Raw genomic sequence first — 12,633 nt, 5'->3', positions numbered from 1 at the left:
TAGTATGCTGTCTCTTCTAACTTATAAAGTTATTTGCAATTTGCCATAATCAGTGTTTGATTTTTGCCGACTAGTACATTAGCAATTTTTGATTATGTGCGTATACTACATCTGTTTTCATTCTTCATAATACACATATACCATAATCGCCTTTCACTAGGGGTACACTGAGAGCTTTGTAATATTTGTAATCTGTTGTGACAATAAGTGTTTTGAAAAATCATAAAACATATTCACTACACATATATAAAATAGATATGGGGGTATATCTATCTATCTATAAAACTGTTTGTGTGTGTGTGTGTGTGTGTGTGTGTGTGTGTGTGTGTGTGTGTGTGTGTGTGTGTGTGTGTGTGTGTGTGTGTGTGTGTGCATATATACACACATATATATGTATATATACCTCAACTGCACATTCGGATGAAATGCATTTGTTTTAGTTGCTACAAAACCGGAATGGTATTTCTTTTTGATGAGTTTGAAAAGCTAATCTGAACTGCATTTTCCGTATAATGTTGTGATACTCAGCTGATTTTTCTCCACTTAATTATCTTTGCCTATCCTAATTCATGCTGTTTCACTGATTCTGCTTGTTTCGCTATTCCAATTCCTGCTGCTCTTCTCACTTTTCTTTCCTTTGACCCGTACCTCCTCTCCTAACCATTATCTAATTATTGTGCCTCTTGCTCTTCTTTAGTAACCCCTTCCACTCACATTGCCTACTGCTTGTAGACCAGTAAAGGGTCCTGAATTTATACTGGGCTCCTGCCAGCCCTCGATTACTGACTACTTATTTGGCTGTAAAGGGGAAGAAACTTAAAAAGAAAAAACAAACTACAAGATCTTAACCTAGTACATTGTATGTATACATACCATTGGATTCCCTTGTTATATAATCTGTGGCATACTTCAATAGCTCTGTTGGCAGTGGCTGTAGCTCTAACTAATATCTGTGGTGTGCACACCTGGCGGAAACTTAGCAACAATTTTCCTCATCTCCAACCTTTGCTAAATGTTCTCCTTTTCATTTCTCACTATAGCTTGGCCACAACCTATTTGTCTTAGAACAAATGTCATCCTCCACTAATGTTCAAGCTAACTGGCATGACATGAACTTTATTTGCTTCCTAGTGTTTTTCTAATTTTACCTGCTTGGCATATTCTCTTATTCTGCTATACTCTGCACAGGTCTCATTGACTGGTTCTGGCTGCTGTGATATCACTGGTCTGGTTCTTCCCACTCCATTTGCCTCACTACACTTGGGCTCACTCCATTCCCTTACCTATCCTCATTCCACCCACCCCTGTACTCATCTAAGTTATACCTAACCATCACTTTCCCCTCTCCTCTAACCCCTCCTCTTTCTTCCTGTCTTAACCAATCAGGTATCTCCTCCCACTAAGCTCTTTACCCCTTCCCCCTCTAATCCATCACCATTCTTCCGCTAAACTCTCTCCCTCACATCTTACTCACTACCTAACACAATCCAGCTCCACTACAACATGATAATACCCATCCTCTGCACATTCACTTTACTTGTCCTTTAACACCTCACTTCTCACAATGCTCAGTTAAAATCAGTTCACCTCTCTCCTACCTCTACCAATCCAAGGGTATTTTTTTAATCGCTTTACTCATTCACAATCACTCCATCTATCTTTCTCACAACTACCTTTCCCAAAATCAAAATCCCACCTTCTCTCATTACCACTCCTAAACCTAAGATAAAAATATATGTTCTATTACTCCTCACTCTATAACACAAATTATACCTTCAGTGCTCTGCTACTATTAGGGGACATGCATCCTAACCCAGGACCTAGCTCCCTCCCCCCAGCAATAATAATATGACTGATCCTAACACTGCTCATCCCATCCTCCCTAAGAAACACTTGTCACTCTACTCCTTGAATATCAGAAGCATCCTAAACAAAGTTAGTCAATTCCACACCTGGATGTCTAACCACTCCACTGACATTATTACACTCAAAGAAACATGTTTAAAGCTTTAGAACTGTGACAAAGAGTATCTCCCTCCAGGGTACAACATGCTACGACTAGATCATCCCAAAAAAAGGTGGAGGAGTTACCATTGTATACTCCAACCGTCTCACTATTACTCACCTACTAACTCTACCCCCTCATTCTCTCCACCTGAACTCCTGACTGCCAACTTTAAGTTCAATCAGGTATCTCCTCCCACTAAGCTCTTTACCCCTTCCCCCTCTAATCTGTGTACACTATAACTGCAGCGGTCATCTATATACCCCCCGGTGATAACATCACTCTACTTGAACACATTCTTTCTTGGCTTACCTAACACTCAACAAATGAAATTGCTCTCCTGGGAGATGTCAACATAAACTGTCTATCCCTCTCCTGAGATAGACCTAGCTCAAGTACTAACTTGCATGGTTTCTCACAATTAATCTCCACTTCTACCCACATTAATAATTCATCCAACTCCTGCTGTTTTAGTGACTGGATAATGTCTTTGACCCACACAAATGTCACCACCCAGAAACTCTCCCAGACTAAGTGACCACTCTCAAATCACAGTACCAAGATTCTCACCACACTACACTAGACCACATAAGTATATCAAATGCCATAAACTCTCTAACTTCCATCCTGATACTTTCAACAACCTCCTCTCAGTAATAAATTGGTCTTTCATAACCCATCTACCACTGGATGAGGCTGTACTTAAATTCAACTCAATATTATTAATAACACCTACTTCATTGGCTCCATCAGTAAAATGATAAATCCTACCAACACTGATGCAAATGCTGTCAACCCTTCTGAGCTCCCTACCACCTCTAAAACCACAAATAACTTCTCTCTCAAACCAGTATCTACCCAGCTACATAAAATCCTTATTTCTTAAACTGAAATCCTGCTCCCCCTCTGTCGATAACCTACCTCCACTCTTTCTACAGATTGCAGCAAAGTTCCTAGCCCTTCCTGTCTCCATAATTATCTACCACTCTATCACTGAATCCAAGGTTCCCTCAGTCTGGAAGCAATTCTTTACCTTACCCATTCATAAAGGAGGCAACTCCACCGAAATTTCCAATTTCAGGTCAATTACAGTTTTATTACCTCTCGCTAAAATATTAGAAAAATATGCGCACAACCAAATTCTGGATTTCCTATTACAAGAAAAACTACTCACACCAACACAACATGGCTTTCGCCTAAAACACAGCACAACCACAGCTCTTCTATCCTTTATCAACACTATTTCTTTGTCAAGAGACCATAATAAGCTAGTATCATGACTGTTTCTTGATTTCTGTAAAACATTTGACACTGTCTACCACCCCTGTTGCTGGCCAAAATCTCTGACCTAAATGTTTCCACTTCAACCATCTCCTGGTTTTCTAGCTACCTGTATGACCGATAGCAATCTACAAAATAGCTCTCTATTCCCTCCCCTCCTCTTCCTATCAAAATGGAGGTTCCCCAAGGATCAATTCTTGGTCCATTATTCTTCAATATCTTTACCAATCTACTCTATACTTCCTGTCCACAATCATCTCTCATGCAATACGCAGATGAATCTATAGTCATCAACATTGCTGACATCCTCTCTGACCTAAACACCATTACCCAAAAATCCTTCATATCCATCATCCAATGCATTTTTAAATGAATGTGAACTGTTGAAGGAAATGTTTTTGAGAAGGGGTTATCCTAACTCACTTGTGATTGAGGTCTTTATTGAGGTTTTGAATAAGAGGGAGAAAGGATATTTCAAGGCTATCCTTAATCAGGATGTGGATGAAACTTGCTTGATCAATATACCCAATGTCTTAAGTGAGATCTATGTCAAAGAGCACTTTGCAATCTTATTAAAAATAAGAAAAAAATGGATTCAGGCTGGAATTGCTTGTTTAAAACCACAATTTATTAAGTTAAAATGAGAGATGAGCACTTTTGCCCTTTTCAGAGGTTAGTCATCTTATAAGTAATGGTATGGCATCCAGGTCCAAGGAAGTCATACTGCCACTTTATTAGACCCTTATCAGAGCCATCATTGAGTATAATGCCCCCTTTGATATGTACCAGACCATACATATGCAAGAGATGGACCTTTCACAAAGGTTCTTATCTGAAAAATCCAGGGTATAAACACATTGTCCTATATGGATCACCTTAAAGTTCTGCCTATATACTTGGTCTCCTGAGAGGTGATCTATGCCTGGCATACAAGGCATCTTCAGATCCAGTTCTGATTAACCTTTTGCACATCTGCAAAATGAATAGCATCAGAATCACCACATCCATAGCTTTAAATTTTGCTTGTGACAGAAATAATTCAGCTATGTGGCTCAGAGGATCCCCATGCTCTGGAAAAGGGTCCCCATACATGTGAAGCAGAGTCCATCCCTAATCTTCTTTAAGCGTATCCTTGACCAGTGGATGGGAAATTGGAAATTTACCCCAGGTCTGGCCTCCAGGTCTCTGAAAGAGGTAGACAGTAATCCCCAAACAAACATATACCCCACATAGCCTCTAGAAACTTCCTAACTAACATACCCTCTCTTAATAAAAGTCAATGATACATAGAGACACAGTTTGGTTGGAATGCACAGCTAGGCATCTAAAGGCTTTGGTTTTTGTTAGCCTAGTATATACCTATGAACCTATGATAAGTTTTATCAAAAAAATTGTGATAGGCCAGGAACTGGCAATTGGCCTGTACCCATTGATTGTAGCAAGGGGTAGTTACCTTGAGGTGGAGAAGTATTAAAGAGTGCTTGAAACTGGATAGAATGAATTTGTTTGTGAATGTAAGATTAAGGATATGTACTGACAGTTGATTTAGCCTGGCACTACCGAGATGTAGTATTTGTTTGGAATATAACTGAGGGGAGTCTGGTTTGTAGTGCTAACCTAAATGTTTTTGAATATATTTCCTTGATATTGTTTTAAAGTAGAAATGTGGGTAGGAGAGATAGTCATATGAAGGGCTACGGGGTTGGGAGAGGAAGCACTGTTAAAGGTATTTACTGAAGGGCATGGTGGAAAGATGTGCTGTCCTTCAGTTTGTTTATACTTTGTATGATTCCTTGTAGTTTCAAGAAATTTTGGGGTAAATTAGGCTGGTTCAAATACTCTTAATAGCTTGTCAGAACCTTCTAAGTTCCTTTGACAGGTTAGTCTCTAGTGAGCGCAGGAAGGCAATTTTATCCTTATTGGTATTTGTCTTCCTAATCTTTCTCAATCAGTGGATACTTTTTATCTTGATTTTTGCTGCACTTTTTCCATACTAGTCAAACTTTAACACTGATTTTAATTTGCTTTTAGATTATTTTGAAATGGGATTAGAATGCTGTTAAAGGTAGAAAGTGCAGTTGTTGCATACTGACATCTATAAATATATTTCCAGTATTTATGTTGGTGATGCTTCTCTTATCAGTCTTTTTTAGGGTGTAGTCTTATAGGGCTTAGTATCCTTCACTATTCCTACTTTGGAATGATTTAACATTTGTTCTTATTTCATCCTATTTGTCCCTTTTATTTGAAATTCTAATGAGGTCTACTTTATTTTCACTTTTTTCTGTCCTTACTAACTTAGTTTTCTTTTCCTTTGTTTAGGTTTGGTCCTGAAACAGTTAATTAGGTCTGTACTGAGTGATAGGTAATAAATTGCCTATTAGGATGCAGTACCCATACTTGCGGAATAAGACCTATTCAACAAATTTACAGTGATCCTATGTGCGGTGTGTTATTTTCTCCTGTGCTTACCCATTCTCCCGTCCAAGATTTTCAGGTCTGCTTGGCCTTCATCTTGATTTTACTGACCTGCTAGTTAAAAAGTGCTTAAGTAGCAGGCAATTAATTAATGTTATGCTACTGTAACAACTACCAGACCACCTCAAAAAAGTAAGGATAAACACCATCAGTTCTGTATTTAAAATGGGGTGTTCTGAATACATTCTTCCTAAAATTTACCCCTGTATGTCACCCTTGTCTCATAACTCTTACCTAACTAGTATGGTTTCCAATGTATTGAGACAGGCACCACTCTCCTAGGGGACTTGGACTACCCTTTCATAAGCTAGGATACTTATGCATCCTCAAACATGGATACTTGATATCTGGACTTCATTAATGCAAACTTCATGGATCCATTAGTCTACACTCCAGTCAGGGATGATAAAATCCTGGATTTGGCCCTTACCAATATGGGGAAGCTTTGCTCCCTACTAATTATAACTTCCTCCCTGGTCAAATCAGACCACACGTCAATCACATTCATCATAAGGCTGAAATTGGAAGTATCTTCCAATACCTTCGTATTCAAATATTATGCAGACTAATCTACTAAAACTGAGTGATAACCTGGCTAAATTCAAAGGCCTCTTCCACTGTGATGACCCCACTGCTTATGCAGAATCCTTCACTGCCAAATGTTATGCCTAAGTAAATAGCTGTAAAGATGCATTGGTCCCCTTCAGAAATAAATACAATGCCAAATTCAGAAATAACTCCCTGATATTAACAGGCTCTATGATAAATGAAAAAAAAAACATATTGCACATAAAAATAAACACTCAGGATGCTAAAAATGCTCTTGCTAAACTAAACAAGGAACTCAGGACCCTGATCAAATCAACCAAAGCCAGATATGAAGGAAAATAGCCACCCAGGTGAAGAATAACCACAAAGCCTTCTTATTTATGTTAAAAATATCAGAAACAATACCTATCACTGTGCAGAGCTAATAGGAAATTATATCACATACTCAAATCCAGAGGTCATAGTCAATCTACTAGCTGACAAATTTAGTTCAAACTTCAACTACTCATCACCTTTAATATTCACAGATCACATATACTTGCACACATACCCCAGCAGTCAAATTCCCCAAGAAAAAGTTCTCAAGGTGCTATCTAGGGCCAAGAACACTATACCTGTGGGGCTGGATAGCATACTGGTCTGCCTGAAACATAAATCGTTTAATCCTCTACAGAAGCTATTTAATATAAATCTCAAAACAGTCTTTATGCCTTATGAATGGAGGACAGCAGCAGTCATTCCATTGCACAAAACTGGGGCTTCAATGGGCCCAGGTAACTATAGACTTATAAGCCTATAGAATGGATCATTATGTAATTAATGTATAATGATATAGGTAACCTACAGACTCTTGAACCAACCCAGTTCAGATGTGTCAAGGACAAGTCCTGCCAATTTAACCTGATTGAGGTCTTTGATAAATTTTCTGATGCAATAGATGAAGGTAAAACAGTGCACACTGCATATCTAAACCTTGCAAAAAGTGTTCAGTACCATCCCACAGTCAGGTATTATAGAAAAACTCTCCCAGCTAAATGACAGTTACTATGTAATTCATTGGATAGCAACTTGGCTCACAAATAGAACACAGAAAGTTTCGGTTAGCAGCTATACCTCCTCCAAAAGACCTGCCACTAATGGTGTACCCCAGGGTTCAGCTCTTGGGCCATTCCTCTTTGGCATTTACTTCTTGGCAGTTAAAGCTAATGTTGTATTTATGGCTAACCAAGTTTGCAGATGACTGTAAACTTGGTGCCATCAAAAACTTACTAGAGGACATCAAAAATCCTCCAAGATGGCCTGTCCAAGCAATTAGCTGGTGTTAAAACCATGGAGTAAAACTAAATGCCAAGAAGTGTATAATTGTATCTTTCAGCAAGCATGACTCCCTTGTAACTATCACATTTACGATATTCCCCTAAAAATCTGATCCCATAATTAAGGATCCAGGAACCTATATCAACAATGAACTGCCCTTTGATCACCATGTATCCACTATTGTAAGAAAGTCCTTTTTCATTGCACAGCTTATATCTAAAGGTATTGTGTCCAGATCCAGGGATGTAATTGTTCCTCTGTACTTGGCCTGATCATTTTTTTAAACACCATTACTGAATTATCACTTGTGACACTGGCAAACTTAAATTCATATAAAAGTAATCAAACCACGCTGACAAGTTCACATTTACAAATATTATGCATCACATATATTGTAATATATCACACAATCAAAGCAACATTACATAAATTGTTCAATTCCTGACTTCTCTTTAAAATTCATTTCTCCTCCAAAACATTTTTCTGCATGTATTGCTCCCACAATTTCCATTTTTTTTATATGTGGTTTACTCGTACCCTTTTCCAAGGAACAACTTTCTGTTCTTTTATCTCTGTTACAATATTCATTACTTCAGGTATGGTTGCTTTAGACGTTGATTTCTTTTTTCTAGTAGTTGCTTTTTTGGCAGCCACCAGGATTAAACTTAGCAAGGCCTTACTACGTCTGGACAATTCATATCTTGTAATCCCAGCTTAAAAAAGAGATTTTCTTGCTCACCCACTATTCCTGACAGGGGAATTCCTGTAGGGAATTTTTAAAGTCTGAGTACTCATTATACTCCGAGAACATATGGCTCCAAGGTACCGGTTTCTTCCCCATTACACCTCCAACATTTGACATCTTTCTAAGGAAGAATTCTCTGGAGTCTTAACTGTATAGCTTTAAAATATTCATGAAAGTATCTATGCAAACACTTCCAGGCAAAACCCTAAATCTTCTAGATTTTGCTGCATATTTGGGAGCCATACATATGTCCTCCCATTTTTTTCTTTGTGAATTGCATATCTAATATCTCTTCCCAATCTTTTCTGACCTTTTCTGATTAATTCCTATAGTTATCATGCAATATGTTACATGACTGTGGTGTTATGAGGTAATGCTATCTGTGCCAGGGATGTACATATGACAGCATAGCTAGCTGGAGTTTTGTAAAGAAATTTATGTCATTTGACTATCACACTGATTTGTAGAGATGCTTGAGTTAAAAATATATTTGTAAAGTTACTTATGTTAAAAATGCATCAACAGTAGGTCCTGCTGGACAGAAAGAATGTATGCATGTGTATTAGGTTGTATTGTTGTAACTAATCAAATGTGTATATTTTATCAGATAACTCTAGAAGGGTGGAAAGTTTTAAATTGTGTTATAGCATTCAGATGCTGCCACAGATCATATCTAAGCTCTGTGTGTGTATTGTACCAGAGTCAGGTGACTAAAGGAGATGTTATCCTCTAATGAGCATCCAGTTTCTTTGGAACCCTCATAGCAGTACTTTAGAATCTGATAGGAAAGATTTCTGATAGGATATACACATATCCACACAGATAGAGAGAGACATCATCTGGCTTTTGCTGTGGTAAGACACTCAGCACACATCAGCTTGCCTAGCTTTAGTAAGTAGTCAGGGAACAGTAATTCTTTAGTTAGTCAGGACATTTAGTGAAAATAGTTTAGTATTGTTTTCTGCATCTGTGAGAAACTATCCAACTGTACTATTTTTTATATCTCTGTGGTTGAAACCCTGTTTATTGTATTCAGTATTCTCCTGTTTTCTGTTTTATTATTTATCATTACATATTTTAATACCTTGCATTGTGGCTGGTCCTAGAGAATACTTTTAACATCTTGAGAGTATGTATGCTTGTTTTACTGACACTGTGGCTGCTCCTGAAAGCCATGCTGCTTTGGTCACACCATACCATTTGTATTAGTATTAATTTTACACAGTATATTTGGGTACCCTTTATAAGAGCCTTAGGGTAGCTGACTGCTGGCAGTGTGATTACCTCAGAGTCTGGGTAGAAAGGGGCATAGCTAGTAAATCTGTGCCAGCTTTTCCAGATGTGTATGTGTATGTGAAACCCAAATATCCAAGTGGTATCAGCTACTGGGAACAGGGACACAGAGCTCCGAAGTGTTCAATATGGAAGTTTGTGTGGGTCTGGAGAGAAAAAGAGAGTCCAACCCCAGGTCTGGAGTGTGCTCCTAAGGGAAATTATGCTTGATGGAGGGAGCTGCATCTGAAAATACTGTGTGAATCCATCTTTGCTCTTAGTGACTGTCCCTCACCGGAGTCAGTGGAGAGGATTGAGTTTCCTTGATTGCTGGCCCAGAGTAGGGACCTGTCACACTCTCCACTTTTTTAACAGCAGCTTCTGCTCTAGATTCAATTAAAACCTCAACCAGTACAGGTCTTCTATTTAGGATTCCCATAGCCCTTTCTCTTTGTCAATCCCTGATAGGGAAGGCAATCACTAGCCTGCAATCCAAATGTCTTCCTGGCCTCTCCCCATTCTTTTAACTTATTATTTGATCTAAATCCCTCAGTTCCTTTTACATCTTCCTCCAATAAATTTCAGCCCCTTCTTGCCTATTTTCATACCCCTAATTGCAGTAATCTGTATCAGCCAAATCTTTTTTCTCTATTCCCATGTTGGCTTAGTTCTTAGTATACTTTCTGCTAATTTATGAAGATAATATGTTTTTTCAGTTTTTTTAATTTCTCCAAATCTTTTGGGTTTCTAATACCATTATGGGAATGGACCCCATTCCTAAGTCAAAGTTTGAGTAAAGCCCATGAAATTAGTGTTCTTTCAATCTTTGATGTCAGCCAAAAGTGCTCTTCGCAGCACCCCAAATGTGCCCAGTAATGACTCCTTCTGCAATTTGTATGAGGTTACATGGATTGGTAACACATCTAAATACGATTATAGATTCTTTTTTATAAGACCCATTGCTCCTACTACTATTGGAACTGTTTGGGCAGCCTTCTTCCACATTGCTCTCATTTCTACCTGCAGATCCTGATATTTTATAACTTTGTGTCTCTCTGTATGCAAGACACTATAGTCACTGGGTGTGGCAATTTCAATGATCAAGGCTACTCTTGTTTTCTTTTCTTGGATCACTATATCTGGTTTCTAGCATCTATCTTTTGAACTGTTGATAATGGGTGATCCCATGCGATATAAACGTCATCATTTTCTATAATGCTTTGTGGCTCATGTTTCCAGTGTTTTTCAGCCACGTCAGTATGATAATTTTTGCACAATCCTCAGTGCAACATGCTTGACACATTATTCTGCCTTTCAGTATACAGTCCTTCTGCTATAAGTATGTTGCAACCAGCAACAAGGTGTGTGACTGTTTCCAGTTCAGTTTTACAAAACCTACATTTGTCTGCTTCTCCCACATGTTCACTGGACTTTGTAAACCAGTGTGTACATAGCCCACTATCTTGAGCTGCCAATATTAACCTTTCATCTCTTGGTTTGAATTTGCTTTTCCTTAACCATTCCTTTGTTCATTCCTAATCAACATGAGGTTCTTCCAGCAGTTTTCTATAGTTGCAACTATATTTATGCTTTTTCCACATTTCTTGCCTTCTCATCTGGTTCTTCACCTTATATTCTTTCTTTTGTTTTTTGGCACATTCAGTTGCTGCCTGATTTTTATCTACTGCTGGTTTGATTTCCATTCCTGCTTGATGCCGATATGCTTCTGCTAAATTAAGCAGAGAAGTCATCTTAGATTTATTCTCCTCATGTTTCAAAACTTTCACTACATTTGGAGTCCCACAATTGCATATCTATACATGTAATCAATTTCAAGGAGGCCCATCCCTCCTTCAGAATGGGGAATATATAATCTTGGCATGCACTGATTTTTTATAAATCATGTGGTGAGCATGAAGCATCCTTCTTGTTTTCCTTTCTAATCTATCCAACATATTTTGGGGCCAGTCAATCACTCCAAAACTGTTAAATTAGGATAGGAAGATCAAATTGGTTTATGGTTTGGATTTTGTTCCTAGATGTCAACGCTGTTTTCAGAATTAATTTAAGTCTTCTAAAGTATTCCTAAGTTTTATTCACATTTGTTCATGATCTAATGTTGATCCTTTACCAATTCCCAAATATTTACACACTTTCAATTGTTCAAGTTCTTTTATATCACATTCTTGTCCCAAACTGATATTTTCCTGGTGCTGCAGTTTTCAGGCTTTAAAGGTTGCTTTTGCACAGTTATCAAGACCAAATGACAGACATTCTTATATCATCTGAAAAAGTTTTGACAACCAGCAGCTGTGCTTTCAGTTCCTCATCTGATGAGCTGTACAGTTTTAAATCATCGACAAAAAGAAGATGAAAAGTCTTTACACTTTGTTGTTTTTTAGGAGCCAAATTGTAGCCATGGCCTAAGCTGTTAAGTAAACAGCTTAATGGGTTAATGGCAAGGCAGAATAGCAACGGTGACAGAGAGTCACCCTGGAATATCCCCCTTTGAATTTTTTTTCCCCTGGGATAATAATCAGTCCTTTATCATGGCTTAATTGCAAAGCAGTCTGTCACTGTTTCATGGTCACTGTAATGTAATCAATTGGAGTAGGGCATATCTTATACATTTTTAAGCACTCTTTTATCCATGAATATGAGATACTATCAAATGCTTTTTTATAGTATGCTGTATGACTGTTGTTATTCTCCTTAAGGATCTGCATCCAAAATCCAATTATTTCCTTATTTCTTGAATTAACCCCAGCTTCAATATCATCTCTTTCCACTTTGAATTGTACATTTCTGCTTCTGTTATACAAAAGAGCCAAGATATCCATTCAAATCAGGTAATCCTAACCCTCCTTGTTCTATTGGGAGGATCAGCTTATCCCACTTGAGTCTTGCACTCTTCCCTTCCCAAATAAAAATGTTTAACTCTTTACTAATTACTATTCACAATCTTTCCTCTGGCTGATAAAAATAT

General features: G+C 38.0%; 1 protein-coding gene across 1 annotated transcript in view; it reads left to right on the top strand.

Moving 5' to 3' along the window:
- The window catches only part of CTSE (cathepsin E), a 765,846-nt gene that overhangs the window by 276,430 nt on the left and 476,783 nt on the right, over positions 1-12,633 (top strand). The gene's annotated exons all lie outside the window — the stretch shown is intronic.

This window comes from Protopterus annectens, chromosome 11.part0, assembly GCF_019279795.1.
Source record: "Protopterus annectens isolate FY-2018-M chromosome 11.part0, PAN1.0, whole genome shotgun sequence".
NCBI classification, from domain to species: Eukaryota; Metazoa; Chordata; order Ceratodontiformes; family Protopteridae; genus Protopterus; species Protopterus annectens.
Note: the sequence above shows the minus strand (reverse complement) of the source record. Positions and strands in the feature narration are given on the sequence as shown.